We start from the raw sequence: 22,223 nt of genomic DNA, 5'->3' as shown, positions 1-22,223 counted from the left end.
TATAGTAGGATTAAAAAGTCTTTACTTTGGTACAGAAGTACTCAAACTTCTCCCCACACTATTTTACTTGGGTCTGAACTCTCAACACTACCCTAGCCATTAGGCCAGTCTTTGCTGAAAACACGATCGTTCCCTGCATCGCTGAGCAACTTTCCGCAGCACTTCACTGAGAAACGCATACTATGAGGTCGACTATTTACTATTAGTGCTAGTCTTAAAATTCTGGAGAGATACTATGGGGCTTATTATCCTTTCAGTCTTCAGATAAATTATTTACGTCGTCTTAGCATTCATTAATTTATTCATTGATTCCTCCATTTGTTTGCTTAGTTGTTTATTGTTTTGGCATAAAAGTGATTTACGGAACTGCAAGAGTTAATTTAGTGGGACAAATACCGCTGATTCATCTATTGGAATTATTGTGGATGTTTGATTGCTCTCGAAGCTTAACTGTGGACGTTAACGCATCTATTTTATACCACAAAATCGATATCGGCTGTCAGATTCTATTTTATTTCTGTTTTAATTATTTTTTATCTGCTGCAATGTTTTTTTGTCATGATTTTTTCAGTACACAATTGTTAATTTTTAGTAGTGGGAAAAAGTTTCATCGTATCAATTATTAAACGTTGAATCGACCAAGTTTTCAGAAGTAATTATGATTTTTTATGGTGTATTGAAAAAAAAATCAATGACATTACAGATTTAAGAAAATAAATTTGTTCTTAAAAAAAAATTTCACACCTACGTGATCTTATTTCTGCAGCACTAAAAATATTTATTTCTTTTTCGGAGTCGAATTACCTCAAATAGCCAAGAAATAAAATCCTAAGTGGAAAAAAAAAAAGTTATACTGTCGTATAATTTAAAACCAAATAAAAACTCGACTATTTGTAGAATGTAACTGAAATTTCCTGAGGGATCTCTGGATTGCTCATCTGAGGGCAAATGCCGGATTGGAAAGGACAGAACTCCTTCGAGGTAACTCACGGTCGTCGGAATCGACTTGACAACCTTGAGTGTCTGATCTTTAATGTGAATGTCTGCCTCAATACTTTGATACTTTTATTTGTTAAGCAACTTAACTGTTATACTACTTACTAGTTACATCCCCGCATTTGCTTACAAACGTCTTGGTCTAATTCGAACTCATATAACTTAAACTTCAACTTCACTTGTGTGTACATGAATATGTGATACACACAAACAACAAACAAGATAAGATTGCACATTTGAACCACCAAAGCGGATCAAACTTTGACATTTTCTGAAGTTATGTTTAATTAAACTAAATTGAATAAAAAAAATTAATTAAACAATCTAAATTTTTTTAAATATGAAACCTATAAAATATATAATTATAATATTCTCATTAAAATTTTCTTTTATTTTATCGTCGAGTCTGGTAAATTTTAGTGAGATAAACTTTAAAAAGTATTACTGTTATAATAATAAATGGTAAAGCAGCGTCGTTATGCATTTCATGATTGTAAAACAGTCCAGTAATTTTTCTCGTGAGTTTAACAGTGAATTAAAGAAAAAAAATTTCCCTGAAACGAGTGATAAAAAATTTTATTACGTTTCACTTTTTAAATCGTCAAAATAAATATAAATATTTGGTTGACATGAATATTTTCAAATCAAAGTGGGACTTGTACGCGTTTAAAGAAGCAGGTGATAATCGTAAAGGCAAACCACGGATGACTGCCGAGAGATAAATTATAGTAAAAAGAGTAATGAATTTTAGAGCCGTATGCTGGAAAAATAAACAGAAAAATATGGTGAAAAAATTCCACTGGAAAATAAAAGATTGCCGGGCTTGTTGACGAAACTAAAAAAGTGATAGCTGGAGGACAGTAGTAGAGGTAAATAAAAAAATATGCTGAATAAAAATGAAGAAAAAAGCTAAATAGGGAAGGAGAAGAGACGGAAAGATAGGAAAGATAAAGTATGGCTGTAGCTTGCAGCAAACTTTTAGTTGAGTACGTTTTAGCATCGATCCAGGCTAAGAAGACGCTATGAAAAAAAACAAGACTTTCTTAAGTTAAGAGAGAGAAAGTATATAGTGAGTAAAAGTAGATGAGTTGAGGGACATCCGAGCTAAGTTGGAACATGATAAAATTCCTCGAGGAGGCTCATGCGGTATGTTGTTCAAGACGGGACAACTAAAAGGGACGTCTTTAAAAATGGGACTTTACGGAAAACATCAAAGATTATTTTTTACTTTATTTTTAAAATTATATTCTACACTTTACTGGTTAGGTGCTGCTGCTCTAGTTCATAATCATTACGATATATACTATAAACTACCTTTTTCTATTTTACATCATTTTATTTTATGAATTCTATTTTACATCATTTTTAATGCATCAAGTCTTTCATTTTTATCACCACAAAGTTTGAAGATATATTTTTTAGCAATAAAAAATAAAAGTTTGTATTTTAATTTAATTTCTTCATTTGTTCCGGCATGATGAATTATTTTATTTGGAAATTTAACTTTTTTCATTTCAAATACCAGAAATAAATCATTTTAATTAAGAGGATAAAGAAAATTTTGTCTTCGGAAAATTTATATGATAAATCTATTTCGGATAATTTTTCATGAAACGTCAAGGAATTTATTGTTCGCTATTCAGTATTTCTCAGAAATTTGAAGGAACAACAAAGTACGGTGAGAAAATGCAGGCACGTGATATCGAAACAATTCAGTGTTTCTAACGGTAAATTCGCGCCTTCAGAGAACTATATTGAATTTCAGCAATTTGACAATGAAAATAATCATTATTGTTATTATTGTTCGGGTTGAATATTTCGCGCAGTTGTTAGCGAAAAATTTAATAAATTCCGAGGAAATTTCTTGAGATGGACAGCAAAAATTTAATAAATTCTGAATTTTCAGTGAAAAAATCTTGTCTGAAAAGCATTTTATTCTTAAAAAAAAAAAAAAAAATCAAGCGTTCAATTTTTCCTTTTATTGTATTGGCTTTTCGTAAAACTATCAATTCTTTGCATGACTAAAATTGTTTGGTGAACAAGTTGAATAGTTTAAACTAATATCTACTATATACTATAACAGAATAAAGTGTAGCTCATAGATACCCATAATTAAGCCTCGGATAATGACAAGCAAAATACAGAAATACTCAAATAATGTCCGCAAATCACAAATCAGTGCGCAATCTCCCTTACACCCAATATCAAACTAACCACCAATATCGAATACTTCAAAGCAACTCAAAACTACTTTGTATCCTTGTCATCGATCCAATTTCCGAATAAAGCCTTCAAAAATCTATTTACGACTTCCGATTCCGGAATACATAAAGATCGAAATCATACACTTGCATAAAATATCAGTTCACACGGAAAAAAATTTGCTGTAAAATATACTGTTGACCCTCCGTAGGGTGGCTTATCTTATATGCTCACCAAAAAAAAATTTCGACAAATGGAAATTTTTGTCTTTTGATTTTTTTTTGTTTTAGATAAAATATATAATATATTGTAATATTCATTAGACAAATTGTAACTATCAATTTTCGGAGCTGAGCTTATTAGGAACACGCCTGAGCTCGATCTCGGGAGTTTTTGAGGGGTGCCCTACGGAGGGTTAAATTCACGAGAAAAATTACTGGACCGTATTATAATCAAAGTAATACTTTTTAAGGAAAAATTCATTAAAAATAAAACTCTATTAAGAATATTACAATTAAATATTTCATAGGTTTTATATTTTAAAATAACTAGATTTTAGTTTAATAACATTAAATGTGTAATTAATTTTCTACAAATAATATTCAACCAATTGTATAAAATTTTGTTAAAATTATAATTGCATAAAACTTCGTTAGAATTAACTGTAATTCAACTGACCACTGGCATGTTTAATTTTTTATACATCTGAGAAGTTGAGAATGATTAGAGAGCTGTCTTAAAAACAGGTGGATAATCTCATTAATGCGTTCGGCAGATTTGTAGTGTAACATTAAATCTGAATAAAATGTTTCACAGTATTTAATTTAAATATTTTAATTTTTACAAATTCTGCAGCTGCGACAATACGTACAATACATTACAATCCAAGACACAAACAGCTGAGACAAACTTTTGTGTTTCGTGATACTAAGATTTATCGTTATCCACTGAACTACCCAGTTTATACATAATACCTACACATGCATGTCTTATTCGTGGAGTTTCCCATGTTTGTGGACTTAATCCCACATGTGGTACCACTCAGACAGTCGTGCATCAAACTTCCGTAAGTTTTATCTCTTACTTCTTTCCAGCAAAAACTTGTACAGCACTCGACTATATTCTCGACCCATTTATCTATCATCTGTAAGTATATGTACGATGTATATGTATGTATAGATAGATATTTAGCTTTTTATGTATCCTTTTCTTGATGTTTAGCATCCACACCCTCTCGCTTTCAATTACACTTCACGCAGACGTTTCTCGCCTCACGCCCTCAGGATATTCTGATACACCCATAATGTTTATGTCTACAGACTTTTATTTATTGCTAGTCAACTTTTGAATTTTCTTATTTATCCGCTGAGATACGATGTATCGCGACTGTTTACTTACATTGTGTCAAATTGATTTATTTTCGGGGCAATTTAAACTAAAATATTTTTAACAATCAGACAATTGATATCTTGGAAGATTTTTTTTTTTTAAATATGCTAAATCTCTGTGATGAAAATTACCGTGAAAATCTCAGTAATTGTAAGATGTTGGGCAATTCCTAATCTTATTAAAAATCTTTGAACAATTATTCATGGCTACATTGTAAAAACACACACTGATAGAAAATTTATGTTGACTCAAGAGATATTTTCGTGATCCAAGAATTTATTTTGGAAGACAAATAATTATTTTGCTTTAAGAATTTCTTGTCTTGATTTAGATTTTCTTGGCTTAAGAGCTATATTATTTTCAATCGATACATTTACTTTTTCAACCAAAATAACATTATCGTTTAAAAAACTTAAAATAATTCATCAAAGTATATTTCAAAAACTAAATAGTCTTTAATTGTTATACCGAAAAAAAATTATTTCTTGGAAATAAGTAAATTAATGACTCAAAAAAAAATCCATTCTTATCACAAATCGGTAACATCTTGAATCAATATTATCGCCTATCATGAACCTAGAGACAAAAATTCTTAAAAGAAATATATCTATATCTAGTTTCAAGAGTCCAAATTTTGAAGAAAAAAAGTTTCTTGAATCAAGATTGTTTTTCTATCAGTGCACGGAAAAGTGTTGTTAGTTTTGACTACAATTTACCGGTGAAAAATCAATAAGAAGAATTATTTTTTAATTTTTAGTATAGATAAATTTTTAAGTTAAATGACCTTCAAAAACATATTAATTGAAAATTTAATCTTACTAAAGTTAAATCTAATTTTTTTAAGACATGGTTTCACATTTAAAACACTAATATTCATTCAAACACAATATTTTCTATAATGATACAATATCCGGCTTGCAATTTCTATTTTTAATCAAAGTTTTAGAATAAATTAAAAAAATTCAGTGATATTTATTATTAAAAAAATAAACTTCTACAATTACACAAAAAAAAACAATTAAGGACCTTCAGAGTATCAAGTCAAGATCACAACTTATTTTCTATAAATAAATCAACTAATTAAAGTTTTCAACAGTCAACATTTGAAGTGCTTCTTCTAGAATAAGAAATATCATTCAATTTTAATTAAAACAATACATTCTGTTTAACTTTCTCGTGAATTACACTACAACAATAAAGGGCTTTTTAACTACACTAGGCTTCAAACGTAAATTGAATAATGAAATTCCGCGTCGCTCAGATTTCCTTTACCTTGCGAATCTCCGAACCTTAAATTTCATTTTGTAAAAAAATTAAGGGGGATAGCCACTGTAAAATTTCGGAAAAAAAATTTTTTTTTTTTTTTCATTAAACTGAAGTTTATATATTCAAAATTATGTATTTCAAATTTTATAGAAAAATTCCGAATAGTTTTCGAGTTATAGTCATTTTTATAAGAGCGCGTCGATTGACCGTTTTACGCGCGGCGCTTCGACGAAAACGTCGCCTGCTCGCTCCGTCTTTGATTCGTACGGGTTGGCGATTGTTTTCCCTCACGATTGTCAACCGTTACAATTATTTGACTTTTAACGTATATTTTTTCTTATTGTTGAGATACTGTACCTCATAGTTTAGTTGTTTTGTATGAATACACACTCGTTCTTTAATTTATTGAGTTTCTTAGTGTACTCGTTATTGTTTACTTACTTATTTTTTTAAATCTTCTGATCTTTTTTTTTGTTTATTTAACAAAAAAATTTGTTAAATAATGGATCGTAAACAAAGTAAAGTTATTAAAAAACGAAAGAAAACTGCCAAACGACAGGAAAAAATTTAATCGACCGCTCAACAGATATGAAACTGAAAAAATACTGGCTCTCAACGACGTGATAGTGCTTCCAAGAGGAAATTATCACAAAAATCTGATTGTACAATTGATTCGAGTATTAGCTACAAAATTATAAATTTTTTTCGATATTTAATTTACTAAGTGGCTGTGTATCGTGTAAAAAGTGTGGTGGTGATGTAAACTTTACTGAGACAAGTATTCGAGGATTAGGTTTTAAACTAGTTGTGAATTGCAAAAATGTGATCCAGTTTTGATAAATTCATGTCCACTCATCAAGAATGCGTATGAAATTAATCGCCGTTTCATCTTTGCAATGCGGATAATTGGTATTGGGTTATCTGGAGCTGAAAGATTTTGTGCTTTCATGGATTTACCACGACCAATGTTCCATAGCTTTTACGATCGTCTGGTCACACAAATCAGAAATGCAGCTAGAAACTGTTGTGATTTAGTGTTGAAAAAGCTGCTAAAGAAGAAATCCAAGAAACCTGCAAGCATTTAAAATCCAATGACATTCCTGGAATTTCTGTCTCCGGTGACGGTAGTTGGAAGAAAAGAGGGTTTAAATCTTCATTTGGTATATCTTCTCTAATTGGTTACTTCACTGGCAAAATCGTAGATGTAAGTATGAAATCCAGTTATTGTAAGATGTGTGCGCTAATGAGCTCAAAAAAGGAACAGCTGAATACGATCAATTTATGCAAGACCATGCTCTAGACTGTCCAATAAACCATGAAAATTCTTCTGGACAAATGGAGGTAGATGGAATAAAAGAGATGTTTATGCGATCAGAGTTATTACATAACGTTAAGTATGTAAACTATATAGGTGATGGTGACACTAAAACGTATAAAAATATTTGTGATGCTAAACCGTATGGGGACATGGTGAAGATAAAAAAAAGGAATGTATTAATCACGTGCAAAAACGAATGGGCAGTCGACTAAGGGCTTTGAAGAAGCAACGAACTAACAAGAAGACAAAAACAGGAAAAGAAGAAAATACACAGAAAAGTTTAGGTGGGAAAGGTCGATTAACGGACAAAGCAATTAATGAATTTACAAAGTATTATGGTTTAGCAATCAGACGTCATTCTAATGATGTTGATGAGATGTATAATGCTATTTGGCAAACATTTTATCACAAGTTTTCATCACCCGAAGATCCGCAGCATTTTCTTTGTCCTGAAGGTGCAAATTCGTGGTGTCAATTTCAAAAAGCTGTGGCAACAAATACTTTGGACTCATTAGTTGAAAAACCACCACTTCCTGCAGATATTGCGGAAGCTTTAATACCGATTTATGAAGATCTATCGAATCCAGAGTTATTGGAACGATGTGTCGGTGGGTTTACACAAAATAATAATGAAAGCTTCAATGCATTAGTGTGGCAGCTCGCCCCAAAAACAAATTCTTCTTATTCCCTTATTGTTGAAATAGCTTTATATATTTCAACAATTACATTCAATGATGGGGCTCTAGCAACTCTGAAGATATTAGAGAATCTCGATGTTAAAGTAGGACCAACACTCTACTCATACTGCGCTGAGCGCGACGCTACTCGGGTTAAAGCTGCTGAAAGCCACATGGAAACGGCCAGTAAAAAAATAAAAAAGTCAAGGTCAATACTAAAGATAAGGAGGAAGAACCCTCATATGGCCCAGGACTTGATAGTTTGATGTGAGTATGAATATTTTGTGAAAGACTAGATTTTAAAGTTGCGAGAATCTTCTTAAAACTTTACTCGCGTTTTTCTCAAAACGACTTTTTTCAAACTTTCCGGTACTGTAACTTTCGTAAATATGAACCGATTCTCAATTTTTTTGTTTCCCCGTATTCGTCTACTTAGTGGCTATCGTCGCACGTAGAGGATTTTGAAAATTTTAATTTTTAAGATTTTTTAAGGCTGTTTGAGTCCAAAAAATGAGGAAAAAGACGAAAAAATTTTCAATATGGCGCCATTTTTTCTCAAATCAAAATTTTCAAAATCCCCTACGTGCGACGATAGCGACATTCCTATAGATTAAAATGCCGTTTGGTTTTTTTGTTTCAGATAATCCGTTTTTGAGTTACAGTACCGGCAATGGAGGGGGAAATTTTTTTGGTGCTCTACAAAAATGTTTATAACTTTGTGATAACAAAATATTTTTGAATAAAAATTTAGGAGAATTATCCTCAACATATACTTTATAAAACAAAAAAAACCCGATCCCCAAATTCCTTTATTATCCTAGTAAAAAAAATTCCCGAAAATTGCCTATTTTTTCCAGCGTCACAGTGGCTATCCCCCTTAATCTGATAAATTGAATTAAAAAATGACTTCAAGATCGTTAATTTATATTGTTATTTTTTAATTAAAAATGTTGCATCAAATTTAAAACCCCATGTACGATAAAATAATATTTATCATCGTAAATGTTTTAGTTAAATCGCGAATTTATACCGCATGAGTTATCGCCTGTTTTGTCGTGTGTAAAACAGTAAAGTTAATCTAGCTAATTAAACTTTTTTAACTTTATTTCGTTTTTAAAGAAAAAAACTTTTTAGTCTGCCGGGTGAAAGGTAAAAAAATAGTAATTTAAGCGGCGAGTTAAGAGCCAGCGGATTCAACTCGCGTGAGAGAGAAAGTGATATGAATAAAAAAATAACAACAACAATAATAAAGAGGTTAAAGTATCCTCTTTATCTTCTCTATTTTATACACGTACGCGCATATCATGACGAACAAATTTTATTTACGTGAGTTTAGTTATCTCTATCTTCGTCTCTATTTCCCTGTAGAATGGACTTTAATATTATAACCTATTATGAGTAAACTTGAACAATTATTTTTATAAACTTTGAATCAGTTTTTTTAAACTTTTTACCCTAAAGAAAAAAAAAAGACCTTTATTTATTCAATTATTATTCTTAATTAATTAGATTATCAACAGCTTCTTCTTAATTAACGACTATATTTTTATGATTAAATTGGTGGAATTAAAAATTTATTAAATCGAGTTACTGACGGTATATTTTTTGCATTTCATAAGCTAATTTATCTATTCGTGTAATCAGAGAAGTTTATTTAAGATTTTTTTCTTTTCAGATAAAAAAAAAAATCGGTTATTGAAGCGTGGAAATATTTTTTGTATAAATATTGAAGGAACTTGAAAAAATAATGCTTTAAATCTCAGCCTTTAATTTTTTATGAGAGAAGAAAAATTTGTTTTATTTTTAAAATAAAAAGTCAATTAATTTTATAGTAAAAGTTTTGTTTAAAAATTTTTTCCACGATTTTAATTTTAAAATAAATTTATTCATACAACTGAGTATTAATCAATTTCATAATTACTTTCATCATAAAAAGTGATTTAAACATAAAAAATAAAAAGTGACATTTTATTTTTATTTTCACGGAACAAATATTTTCGAAAGTGAAAAAAAAAAAGTGAATGAAACGTGAATGAATTTAATAGAAGCATAGAAAACCTGTTGAATTTTTTTTCATTATTTTTTTAATTATAAAAAGCTCATGAATTTTTTGTTCTTATGTAAGTAAATAAAAGGAATTAAATTAAAGTTTTATAATTAAAAATTAAGAAACTGAATAAGCGATACTAAAGCATGATCATTAAATAGTCAATACTAATGAAAATAATTTAAGTGGCGATGAAATACTATTAAACACTTCAATTGCATTGCTTTATTAATTATCAATGATTTTATTGAGAGTGAAATTCAATTTAAAACTAGTATCTAAAATATTTAGTGAGTAAACTTTAGCTAGCACTTGACCGTGGGGCCGATGTACTAGTTAATAAATAATTGATTTAATAGTTACTTGAGGCACTTTGGAAATTTAAATCCTGGCACATCAATATTAACACCAACGTCCGCAGAGAATTGTTTGGTATTTGTTATTAATTTGGCTTCCAAGCTCACTAAATATTTCAATAAGAGCTCTAAACTTTTAAATTATGGACGTTGGAATTTTTTGTATTCTTAAGAATTTTTAAATTTTCATGAAAAATTTAATGTAAATTCTTTGAAAGTTATAAAAAAAATATCAAAAAAATTGGAAAATATTTAACCTAACTGGGACTTGAACCCAAGATCCTCCGGTCGGAAAAATAAATCTGATCTCTCTCTATGAATGAAAAATGAATCTAATGTCAGATGGAAATATTTTCCAATCAAAACCGTTTGGAGAAAAATGCGTTTAAAATTTACGAAAAAAAAAAATTTTTTTTATTCCCAATCGCATATAACCCCTCATTGAATTATTTACAAATCTTTTGTATAAATGTAATGTGTGAATTTCAGTAGCTTATTAACGACCTACTAATTATTTAATTCTCACTTAATAAAATTATTTCCATTTTCAATCGCGTATCCCGCTGATTATTGACTAAATTGACAAGCGAACAAACGAATTATTGACATAATAATGCTATAAAATGTGCAGCGCAGCTATAAACGTATAACACACAATACAAATAAATTTATTTACATATGTTATCCACTTATACTCTGCACTCAACAGATCGAACAATCAATTAGGACATTCAATCTCTGACCCTTGATTTGCTAAAATTATGTATAATTTAATACAACTAAACAAGCCACGCGTTAATTTATGTCCTGACGATCACAATTCATTATTCACGGTTAAATTAAGCAATCACCAATTAATTCTCCTAGAACAATCAATTATTACCGTCGCGGGAAAAATATTCGATAATTAAATAAAATAGAAGTTAAATTGTAAAAGCACAAGTAATTGGATAAAATTCCTATCAAATGACAATAAATATTTAAGATTGAAGCTGAAGGTAAGACGGATGTTACTTTTAGATTTTAATATATTTCTTTGGCATGTTAAAATCTTATTACGTTGAGAAATAACATTTGCTGGGCGTAGCAATGTAGAATGAAGAATATAACGGAGGTATCGTATCGTATGTAAGCTACAGAGCGGAGTGCATTGATGTATAGAAGCTTTGAGCTTACTACATAAAACATGAACATCAACTATAATAACAATTTGTTGATGCAGTTTGTACTTTGTCTCAGTCTTCTCACGAAAAAAAAAATATTATTTTAGAATACGCTCAAAAAATTCTCTTTGATTTTTATGTCAGGTCAGACTAGACAAGGAGACCTTAACTATTTCTCAATAATAAAGCCCAAAAAAAAGTAAGTCATTTTCTCTTTTCTCTCAGCTCTGCCGCTCTCGGTGATGGTGAATGTCAAAAAAAAAAGGTAGAAAAATTTACCTCCCGATTGTTATACGTTCTATCACCATTCCCATCACCGGTCCAGTCCCTTTTTCTCACTTTCTTCACCTTCTTTTTCAGACTATTACTTCTATTCTTTTTTATATTGGCTGAAAAAATAAAATACGGCGTTTGGACAACTACAAATCGGCTCGAGATTTCTGAGCTTTTGATTTTATTTTACGCGACTATTTTAATCAAAATCAAAATTTCATGGACTTAACCGTTAACAGTCATTAGATTGGAAAAAAAAATTAATTCAATTTAATCAAAAAGTTTTCAAATTATTATTCAAGTACATTTTCTTTAAAATACAAACAGAAAATAAAAATTTTTGGGAATTTTTGAACCATATATATTTTTATAAAAAAAGTTAAAACAAAATCCCTCACACAGTGTCATTAAGAAAAAAAAAAGACAATAATTGATTACATTTTAATTTACAGGAAGTTGAAGATAAAAAGAATTTCAATTCCATTACGACTAAAAGGGTTATTATTAATCTTTGAGAAGTGTTTAAATTCAAACAAAGTATTAAAGTAAATATGATAACTAAGGGAAAAGTTATTTGTAAATACGTATTATATTCAAAGCTGGTCAGTAATTTATTTGAGTACCTGCCAGTCCATGAAATTATTCTCAATTAAAGCTAATATTTGAGTAAAAGCTTTATCACTGATTGCCAGGAGAGAAATATAAATCATAAATTAGCTTATAAATTTCAAAGGAATTACTCATTTAAATAATTTAATTATACATCACCCTGAAAAAGAATTTTTTTTTTTATTTCAAACAAATTCAAAATTGTAAAAAATTTTTAATTCATATCGAACTAGTTCAAAACTTGAAAAAAAAATTAAACAATGACTTGAAACTGAAGAAAATTTTCACTTTGACCAATATAAAAAAATTTTATTGATGAAAAATTAATCAAATTTTTATTATCAGTAACAATAATAGTAATTTATGTGTAACGTTAAGGCTTATTTATGTTGGAGAAAAAATTATTAGATAAAGGTCTCGTTTGACGACGTTTAACATGTAAAGCAACGGATATTACTAGTGGCGATTTCCGGTCTAACAAGAATAATGAATCCATCGAATATAAATGAAATATGCCTTGTAGTATCGACGCGCGATTATTACAGCTAAAATGATGCTGACTCAATTCGACGGCTCGGAGCGACCAGCGTACCAACTAAAACAGGCAAGCGACTGAGTAGCATAAAGAGCTGCGTCAAATTGACATTAAATCTCTTGAGGAAACAATAATAACTTTGCTTTGAGGAAATAACGTCAATACCACATAATGGTAATAGTAATACACAATAGATATATCAGGAAATATGTTGTGTGTTAGGCCGTGGAATACACACATAGCACGATATTCTATTTCTAACAACTATATATATATATATATATATATACATAGCATGTGTAGCATGCCATGTCACACATTATCAATGCGACTACGACGCCTACACATCAAATGTCATACTTTGAAAATTATCTAACAACACATCCATTTGATTGGAAGCAAAAATACAATAAAGATCACATGTTGTCATTTTTTTTCTTTTTGTTTCATTTTTTTTAAGCTATAATTATTGACACGTTTTTATTTAAGTTCTATTTTATACATTTTAGCTGCAGGATTTTTTACGGGTACTTTCTATTAATTTTCTAATAAAATTTCATTTTTGTGCCAATCTTCATGTAATTAATTTTACTATTTAGTGAAAATAGAAAATTTACTAGCCAAAAAAAATTTTTTTTCCTCACTCCAAGATTTTATAATTTAAGAAAATATTTTACGTCGCGCAAGAAATTTTTAAAATTCTTCCAAGTGCTTAAACAATTTTTTGAATTAAAAAAAAAATTATTTCAAGTCAAATTAATTTTTTTTCTGTGCACCAAATTTTTTTTTTTTTTTTTTTTTATAAAGTCGCTTTTTTAAAGGTCGTAAGTGATACTACCCCATAAAATGTGATTTATTTCTATTTCTGTAATAAAAATTACTGTGTTACTTTGTAACTAACTAAAGAGTAAATGTCACTGTAATACATAGCAATTAAAGCTATGTACAGTACTACTCAGTCCCATGTTATATAGATTTCATTATTATAATTATATGTAAATGAATTACGATATAACCATGAAATATTGGTAACTACAGAATATTGGTTATTGATCGCGACACCAGCATAAAAGTGAATAATTACATTTAAATCGATATTTTAATTACATGTTTTTAAAATCGCTAAGAAAAAATTTTTTTTCACAATGTGATTTTCAAAATAACTGATAAAATCTTCAATACCTTCCTAATATAGTAATAGTTACTATTTTATATTTAAAATATAACAATTCTTTCATCTAATTACTGAAAATTCAAGAAATTTATCCTTAAGAAAATTATTTAAAATCAAATGAAAAATTTTAAGTACACATAACTCAAAACCATTATTTCTGTGCTGTAAAATTAATTTAATAAGCTTGTACAATACTTTTATTTGTACTAAAATTGAATTACAAAATTATTGATTTAAGATTAATCTATTTTTTCTCAATCAAAACAATATTGCCAGTACGTGCAATTAAAAAAAAATTGTTTTATTGAATTCCAGTTAAAACAATTACTATCGATTTGTGGTAGAAAAAAATTTCATTGCTACAATTTATTTTTTACAAAATTATAAATACACATGCAGTTGTCAATATTCGTAATATTGTAATTACTAAAAAACATCAAAGAAATAAAGTTTAAAAAACATAAAAACCTTTTAACAGTCGGATATTAAAGAAATATTCTCAGTGGTTAAAAGAATAAATATTTATCAGGATATTAAATTATTATCTCAAAAAGCGAATTACCATGAACATGTAACATTCGCTGAGTCTATTTATAGCGAAAAAGAGAAAAAAAAATATATATTTTTTTTATGATTATTCTTTTATTGTCGCTATACATATGTAAATAAAAAATAAAAATACGCATAGTACACAGTGTATATAAAAGTTAAGTAATAAAAGGCAACTATTATATTCAATGGGTGATAAAATGTATTTGCATTTTAAAAATATTTTCCAGTTCGTATTATATTAAATAAAAAATATTAAAAGAATAGATAAAAAATAAACGGTGACAAGTTAAATATTTGAGATAGCATGCAGTAATAAATCGTTTATTTGAGTTTATCTGATTTGAAACTGGAAATAAAAAGTTACTATAAATACTGTGCATCAAAAAAATTCATCTGCGACCGATTTATTGCCAACTGTTTATTTAAATTTTAATTTCATAATTAATCTGCATAATTTTTTTTATTCATATATATATTATTATTATTATTATTATTATTATTATTATTATTATTATTATTATTTTCATAAATGAGAAACTACCAATCGACTAAACTAAGCAATTCTCAGATGTATATTGTTATAATTAATTAATCCGCAAGCGGAGTCGCACATTCGTCATACTATTATTTTAATCACCCGTCATAGATTGTATTTACGGTTTTAGTATTATCGGTCATCGTTGCTCCGACACTTTACACACTCTATTCAGTTATTTGGGTTAAATCATAAAAAACTTTATTATTGATATTATTATTAATGTCATTAAATTTCCAAAAATTCTCCAAAAGCCTCCAAAAAAAACTCTCCAATTTTTTTTCATTAAAAAAAAAATTATACCAAAATTTCAAAAAATTTTTACTAAAGTGAGATTAATAACTAATGAAATATTTATTTTAAACCTTTGAATAAAAATTTTAAATAACAAGCGAAAATTAATAATAAATTGACAGATCACTGTTGTTAAAATAATTTTAATGTAACCATTATCGCGATTAATCAATCCGTGACAAGCTTGGGACTAGATGACTCATGAAAATATAAACCTACATACTTTATCACGATACTAAATTTAAAAGGGATTTTTAGTAACTTTATAGATTTAATAATAAATGAAAAAAAAAAAAAAAAAACTTTCCGGTGCCCGGAAAAAATGATTTTTTAAAATTGATTCGTTCTATTTTACAAGTTGTTTTTTATTTATACATTCACGAATAAATTCACTGAAATCCCAATTTTCGCTATTTTAAAAACTTCAAAGGGTCACCATTTCTAAACCAATCGATCGATTTTGCTCATCTTCAAACTCGTTCAAAATATTTACCTAAAGGGAAGAAAAGATGTGCTGAATTTCATAAAAATCGTGATGAATAGAGTCGCGTTATATCCCATCTATATATATAAATACACATATATAAATTTAGTATGAATGCTATTTCCTGAATTCACTTGATCTCCAAAAACATAACATGATAAAATTTTTGATAATTTCCGCTATAAGACCAAATGCATTCGTTGGATTTCAAAATAAATTTATTATATTCAATTATTAAATGAAAAGTTGAGATTTAAAAAATTTAATGTAAAAAATGTATAGAGAAGGAATGAAATATTCATTAAAAATAAAAAAATCTCATGTGTAAATTTAACTAACGAATTCTAGTTAATATACATAAAATGTAATCTTATCTCTCTCAATGGAATAAATATTTCACCAACGCATTAAAAATAATAATCCGAAAAAGAGAAAATGAAATATGAAAAATCAGGGTTAATCAATTTTATTCAACTGTCGAGTATCGTGGGGTAGATTTCAATTTATAGATTAACCAAATAAAAAGAAAAATTATTTTATTCCCGTCTCTGTCCCTAGCACGATCTACTTTCACTCGTACTTTGCACTTGGTACTAACAGGGAGAAAAAATAATACAAAAGTGGCGAAACGAGAAGAGAACCTCTGTTCCTCGGTCTTTTTTTTAATTTAGTTATTTTTTTTTTTTTTTTTTTTACTTTTTATAGTACCACTACTCGATTCGTGTGAATATGCCATAATCTGAGGATTTCAGAAAAATTGAATCTTGAAAGTTCAATTATTTAATTAATGCATTAATATGTAAATTGAGATTATAATTTTTTTAATGAATTTTAATAGAACAAAGTAAACTACATTGACAGTTCATAGTACTTAATTTTAATATAATTGATAATTGAAAAGATTTTTTTGCTGTACAAAACGATAAGAGATCACTTTTTATGAAACTTGATTTTTTTTTAAATATATTATCTTGATTCTAAAAATTTTTCCAGTAAATATATCGAGTGCATAAACTGATAAAATATCAATTTAATAAATTACAAAAAAAAATTTTGATCAATTCAAGAAATTCTTTAGAAAAATTTCTCAATTTAAAATTTACTCTTCTTGAATCGAAGTTAATTTTTTTATATAAAAAAATAAAAGTATCTATTACTTTTTACGAGATAAGTGGTTACGAGTATACGCGGTCAGCCAACATTTGTTCCGCTATTTCCGCTATTCCGGCAGATCAATTAAAACATATTATTGCCACAAAAACAAGCATGTAATTGTACCACTGGGATTTAATATTTTACTAGAATAATTCAGACTCAAATTTTAATGAAAATAAAAATTAATTTTACTTTCGGTTAACTACGCATGAAAATAATGAAATTTTTTTTTGGAATTTAATAACAATTTTTTTTTTTTTAATTAATGAAGAAATATATTTTATTAAACTTAGTACTGAAAAAGTACTCACCGAAATATAATATCACAATGGAATAAATGTTACTTTTTTTTTTTTTTTTATGAACTAACAAAAAAATTCACAGAACAAGACAATGGAATAATATTATCAAATAACGCTATTGTTAATATTGAATAATAATTGATAAGAAAAAAATCCGGATACAACTACGAATGTAAATATAAATACAAGCTTCTCGGTGACGAAGGAAACAGCACGCGCGTCAGTGCGATACTAGAGGTTGGAGGATCGCGCGTCGCGGCGCTCACACGGCGCGTACGCGAGACGCCGATCTATCAGGCCCCCACAATCATGATACGCGTATTCGTTGTCGGCTGACAATTGCAGGTATATATGTAACTTATATAAAAAAAAAAAAAAAATGGTGATATTATATTGTAACTGTAACAGTCAGCCGATATCATAACAATCTACTCCCTCGAAGACTTTTCATCTCTTAATTTTTTTCTTCTTCGTCCTCGATACGATTTCCGCTATCATTTTTTATCTTCCGTGAAATTCATTATTCAGTCTTCCGGTTCGAGTAAATGTCTTATTCTACCAAAGGTTTTAATATTTTATGAAAATTATTTTCTTAAAAACAGATCGGTATTATTATTATTATTGCACTGTAAAAAATTAAGAGTGAATTTTCACTCATGTTACTCAGAGTATCAGAATGAAAAAATGAAACCATTCTGCGTACGGAGTAAATCTGGAGTTTTTTTTTTAGCCGAGTGATTCCAGAGTTCAATTCAAAAAAACATTTGAGTACAGAGTTTCTAAACTAAAATCAATGTGTATTTAGCTGAAACAAGTTTCATCTGCTAAAATACTAACAAATGCTGCAAATAACTTATCTTCAGTTTATTTGTAACTATTGATCATATTTTTCAAAATAACTTGACTTTCTTAGAAATAAAACCAAATTTTCATTAAGATAATTTTGTTTTTAAGTCTTGTTGATAAATCTTAATGTAGAAATTAAATGATAATAAATTATTAATATTACTAAGTACGTTTAATTAAATGAAATTAATTACTTTAATGTCACTGAAATTAGCTGTTTTTTAATTTTTTTAACACATAAATAATTATAAAGAGAATGTGTTAAAAATGTTAGTTATAAAAATTGAGAAAAAAAAATATCCATGTACTATTTTTCATTATTACTCAATAAAAAAAATACATAATTTACCTCAGAATTTCACTTCAGAAGATTAAAATGTTAATTTTAAACCATCCAATCTGCAAATTATTTTACTGTTAAGTATCATTGTTATTATTCGTAAAATTTAAGTAATAACAATGTCCATCTGAGAAATTCCTAGTATAGTTGATTGATAGCGTCTCATTTTTGAAAACAAAAAAATAAATAAATAATAACAACGAAATATTTTTTATGAGCTGTAAAATTTTCCAATTTAAAATCGTCATCGATTCTTATATTACCACTAATGATTTTTTTTTACTGGAAACAAATAAAATTTTTAATTGTTTCACTGGAAACTCGAATATGACAACTCGTTCAATTGCTACTGACATTTTTCAATTTATTTTTTCTTCATCACAGCAACAGTCACTTCTATTTCAATCTTCATATTCTTTTTTTTTTTTTATTCCATTTAGTTTCAAATAAACATTAAAATTAAAATTAGGTTTTTTTTTTATATAGTTCTGCCGGAGAATTAATTAATATTATTATTCTGGTATTGTGAAGTTATACCTGACAGATGAGATTTTATATTTATAGAATATTTTTTTTTTTTGTAGTCATTTGGATGAATATTTCACAAATCACAATAAAATTATCAGCACAAAGATTACTATTTTTACTACCATAAATCATAAGATTATGCCGATTATAACTATATTAAAATAAATATTTTGTTGAGTCAAATTGATATATCTATAATTAAATCTACAAATAAATATCTGTTAGTCACTAAATGTTTGAAATATGACTCGTATTTTGTTCAAATAAATTATACCACTCTTATAACTGCAGTAACTAATCGGGCACAAATCTTATTAGTGGGAAATAAATTTATAAGAAAAGAAAAGAAATTTTTTACAATAAAGACGTTTAATTGGTGACTTTTTTCCTTTCCTTTGGCTTTCGGACGTAAGATCGATTAAAAACTTGTGATTGTCATCTGGAGATAACGATTGAAAATATAAGTAATTGCTCATTAGTTCCGACCGCGATCGTAATCGGAAAAATAAACGAAATTTTTATTGGTTGAACCTTGGAGTAAGTTGGTATTAAAATAGAAGAAAATTGGGTTCTAATGATACGTGATAAGCGTAATAGGCAATGAAAGAAAGTTATGTAAATAAATAATAATGGGAGAAATATAAAATGAAGTATAATTGATTTAATTAAACTTCCGTATGAGTTTTTCTTGCTAATGTTTGTCAGTGACCCGGTTGAGTTCCCACTTGAAATCTTGGATCGGGATCATTAAAGCAATTGGGTCATTATTTAATGTACAAGATCGGGTACTTGAGATGGGTCAATTTAATAATGTTATTGAGGAGTGTATGTAGTAAATGGTTTATCTTATGAATTTTTATTTGACAATAGATCATTTTATTAGTAAATAAATATTAAAAAAAATTCTTTTTAATCAGAATAAGCAGTCATTTTGTCACAAAAAAAAAGTTTTTGTAATTCCATAATTTTCGTGTTCTAAAAAATATGTAAATCGTATAATATAATGATGTTGAAATTTCTTATGAAAACAGGCAAAAAAAAAAAAATTTTTAGCCGTCTGAAGAAATTTCCTTTGAACTAAAAGAACATTGTGGAAAAATTAATTTAAGAGAGTAATAAATGAAATGGCTGTCTATAATAAAAATTAACAAGAAAAACTGATTCTAATTACTTTTTAATTATCAATATTCTACAGAACATTTTTTTTAGCATTATTTTTCACAGTCACGACAAATTTCTGAGCCGTGTTAAAAATCAATTATCGTTCTTTCTCGAGACACGTCCCCAATAATTAATAAAATAATTTGACATTTGACAGGGAATGAAAAACTTAACGATAAAATATCATCATCCCCGTCATCATTATTATATTATCACTTTTGGGATTGTTTTTTCTCACTAAATAATCTTCCTGTGTGCTTATTTTTATTTATTTATTTTTATTTTAGTGACAACCGTATCAATGGCCTCAAGCTTTTATCATAATATCAAATAACTTTCTAAATTCAGGTTTATAAAAATAAATACAATGGATTAAAATAAAACTATTATTTTTATTCTATCTCTGATTGTGAGTGAATTTTATTGCATTTTTATTAACAAAGAGTGAATTACCATAAATTATAATTAATTACAATTGTACCTAGTTAAGAAATCATTTGTTGAATAACAACAAATCTTTTTAAAAACCAAAAAATTTTTCTATTTATTTAACGTACATGATAACCCTATTGATACATTTTTAAGCTCGCTAGGAAGTAAAAAAAAATTACGAAAATTTCTCTGATTGAAAAACCGTCCGCAGTCGAGTTCTATTGAAACCTAATTTAGTTATCATTTCATACGTTTTCATCGACCGATAAATATATGGAAAATTATAAAAGAAAATGATACGAGTGGAATCGAGTTGATGAGATTCGAAAAGACGATTATGTACTTCTGCATTACAGATATAATGTATGAATGGAGGTGTATAGACTAGGACATAATATGGAAGAATGGAACGATAACGAATGAAAATGTAGAGAACGTATAATTTTCAAATTATCACTCGCTTCTGTTTTAATTTTTTTCATTCCATTTTCAGATACCGAGAACTGAAAAATATCTATGATCTGTCAAGCGTTAATATCGTTTGTTTTTTTGAGAAAGGTTATCACGGATTAGCTGAAGAAAATTTTTATTGATTTTATTACTTCCTTTGACGTTTAATAAAAATTTTTTTTATTACTGGAATATTTTTTTAAAATTTTATTTCTAATCATCCGCTACTTAATCAGGGAATATGCTTGAACTAGTAACCTGCAGTCACTACTGCACGCCTCATAAGCGAAGCGTTACTCTCGACATTTAAAAAAAAAGCAGTTTTCTCGAAACTGAAATTAATTTTTTGTTATTTATATCGCACTTACAAGTTAATATGAGTACACTTATATCAAGTCAAATAATTTGTCAGGCAAATAAAATATATTTCAATAACAATTTTTTTGTTTAACATAGTTAATTATAACATTAAATATAATCTTTTCTGGATGTCCGTGTATGGATGGGTATATGTGGCCGGAAAATTGGTCGAAAAAATGATCGTACCGAAATAATTTTTGTTTTATTCTCTAAAGTGACACACGACTGAATTTTTTAGCTAATATGAGCGTTCAATTCACTGTCGTTAAATTATTATTTTTAAAAAACTAATATATGACTGTGGATTTTTTTGTATATCTATCTATACATTTTATTATAGTATTTTTTTTCCTCACCTTAGAGTTTCTGTTTTTTAATATTTTGCTTTTAACATTTTATTTTAATTAATTTTTTTTGTGAAAAATGAGATTATGAGGCGTGCACTTTTCGATTTTCCAAACTTTTTAAATCTATTTCGAACTACTTCAGAAATTTATCATAATAACTGAACTGTCTTAGAAAACCAAACTACCCTCGAAAAGTCACAATTTTAAATCAGACCTTTTCAATGACACTAAATTTGACTGAAAAAAACCTATTTTACCCCATGAATATCTTAACAGATTATAACCAACCTTAGTATTGATCTTAAAAAAAAAATATCTTCCTAAATTCCATTGATGCTATAAATAAATAAGAGTCCCCTTTGAGTTGCAATTAATGACTTTTTTATTGTCTAAATCATTTAGGAATATTAAAGGAGTTGTTTTGCACTATTG

At 27.8% G+C, this 22,223-nt stretch overlaps 1 protein-coding gene across 2 annotated transcripts in view; it reads right to left on the bottom strand.

Annotated features, from left to right (window-relative positions):
* The window catches only part of LOC141523939 (tachykinin-like peptides receptor 99D), a 95,614-nt gene that overhangs the window by 69,059 nt on the left and 4,332 nt on the right, over window positions 1-22,223 (bottom strand). Inside the window, exon 1 of one of the 2 annotated variants that reach the window (XM_074237525.1) lies at window positions 17,337-17,537. The exons of the other annotated variant lie outside the window; for it this stretch is intronic. The gene's annotated coding sequence lies outside the window, so the exon portion shown is untranslated. Of the gene's footprint in view, window positions 1-17,336; window positions 17,538-22,223 lie in introns of those variants that run through there. 2 annotated transcript variants of the gene reach the window in all.

The sequence above is a fragment of the Cotesia typhae genome, unplaced genomic scaffold (genome assembly GCF_013202065.1).
Source record: "Cotesia typhae breed Kobodo isofemale line unplaced genomic scaffold, CoteBio_Ctyphae contig_22, whole genome shotgun sequence".
Lineage (NCBI taxonomy): Eukaryota > Metazoa > Arthropoda > Insecta > Hymenoptera > Braconidae > Cotesia > Cotesia typhae.
Note: the sequence above shows the minus strand (reverse complement) of the source record. Positions and strands in the feature narration are given on the sequence as shown.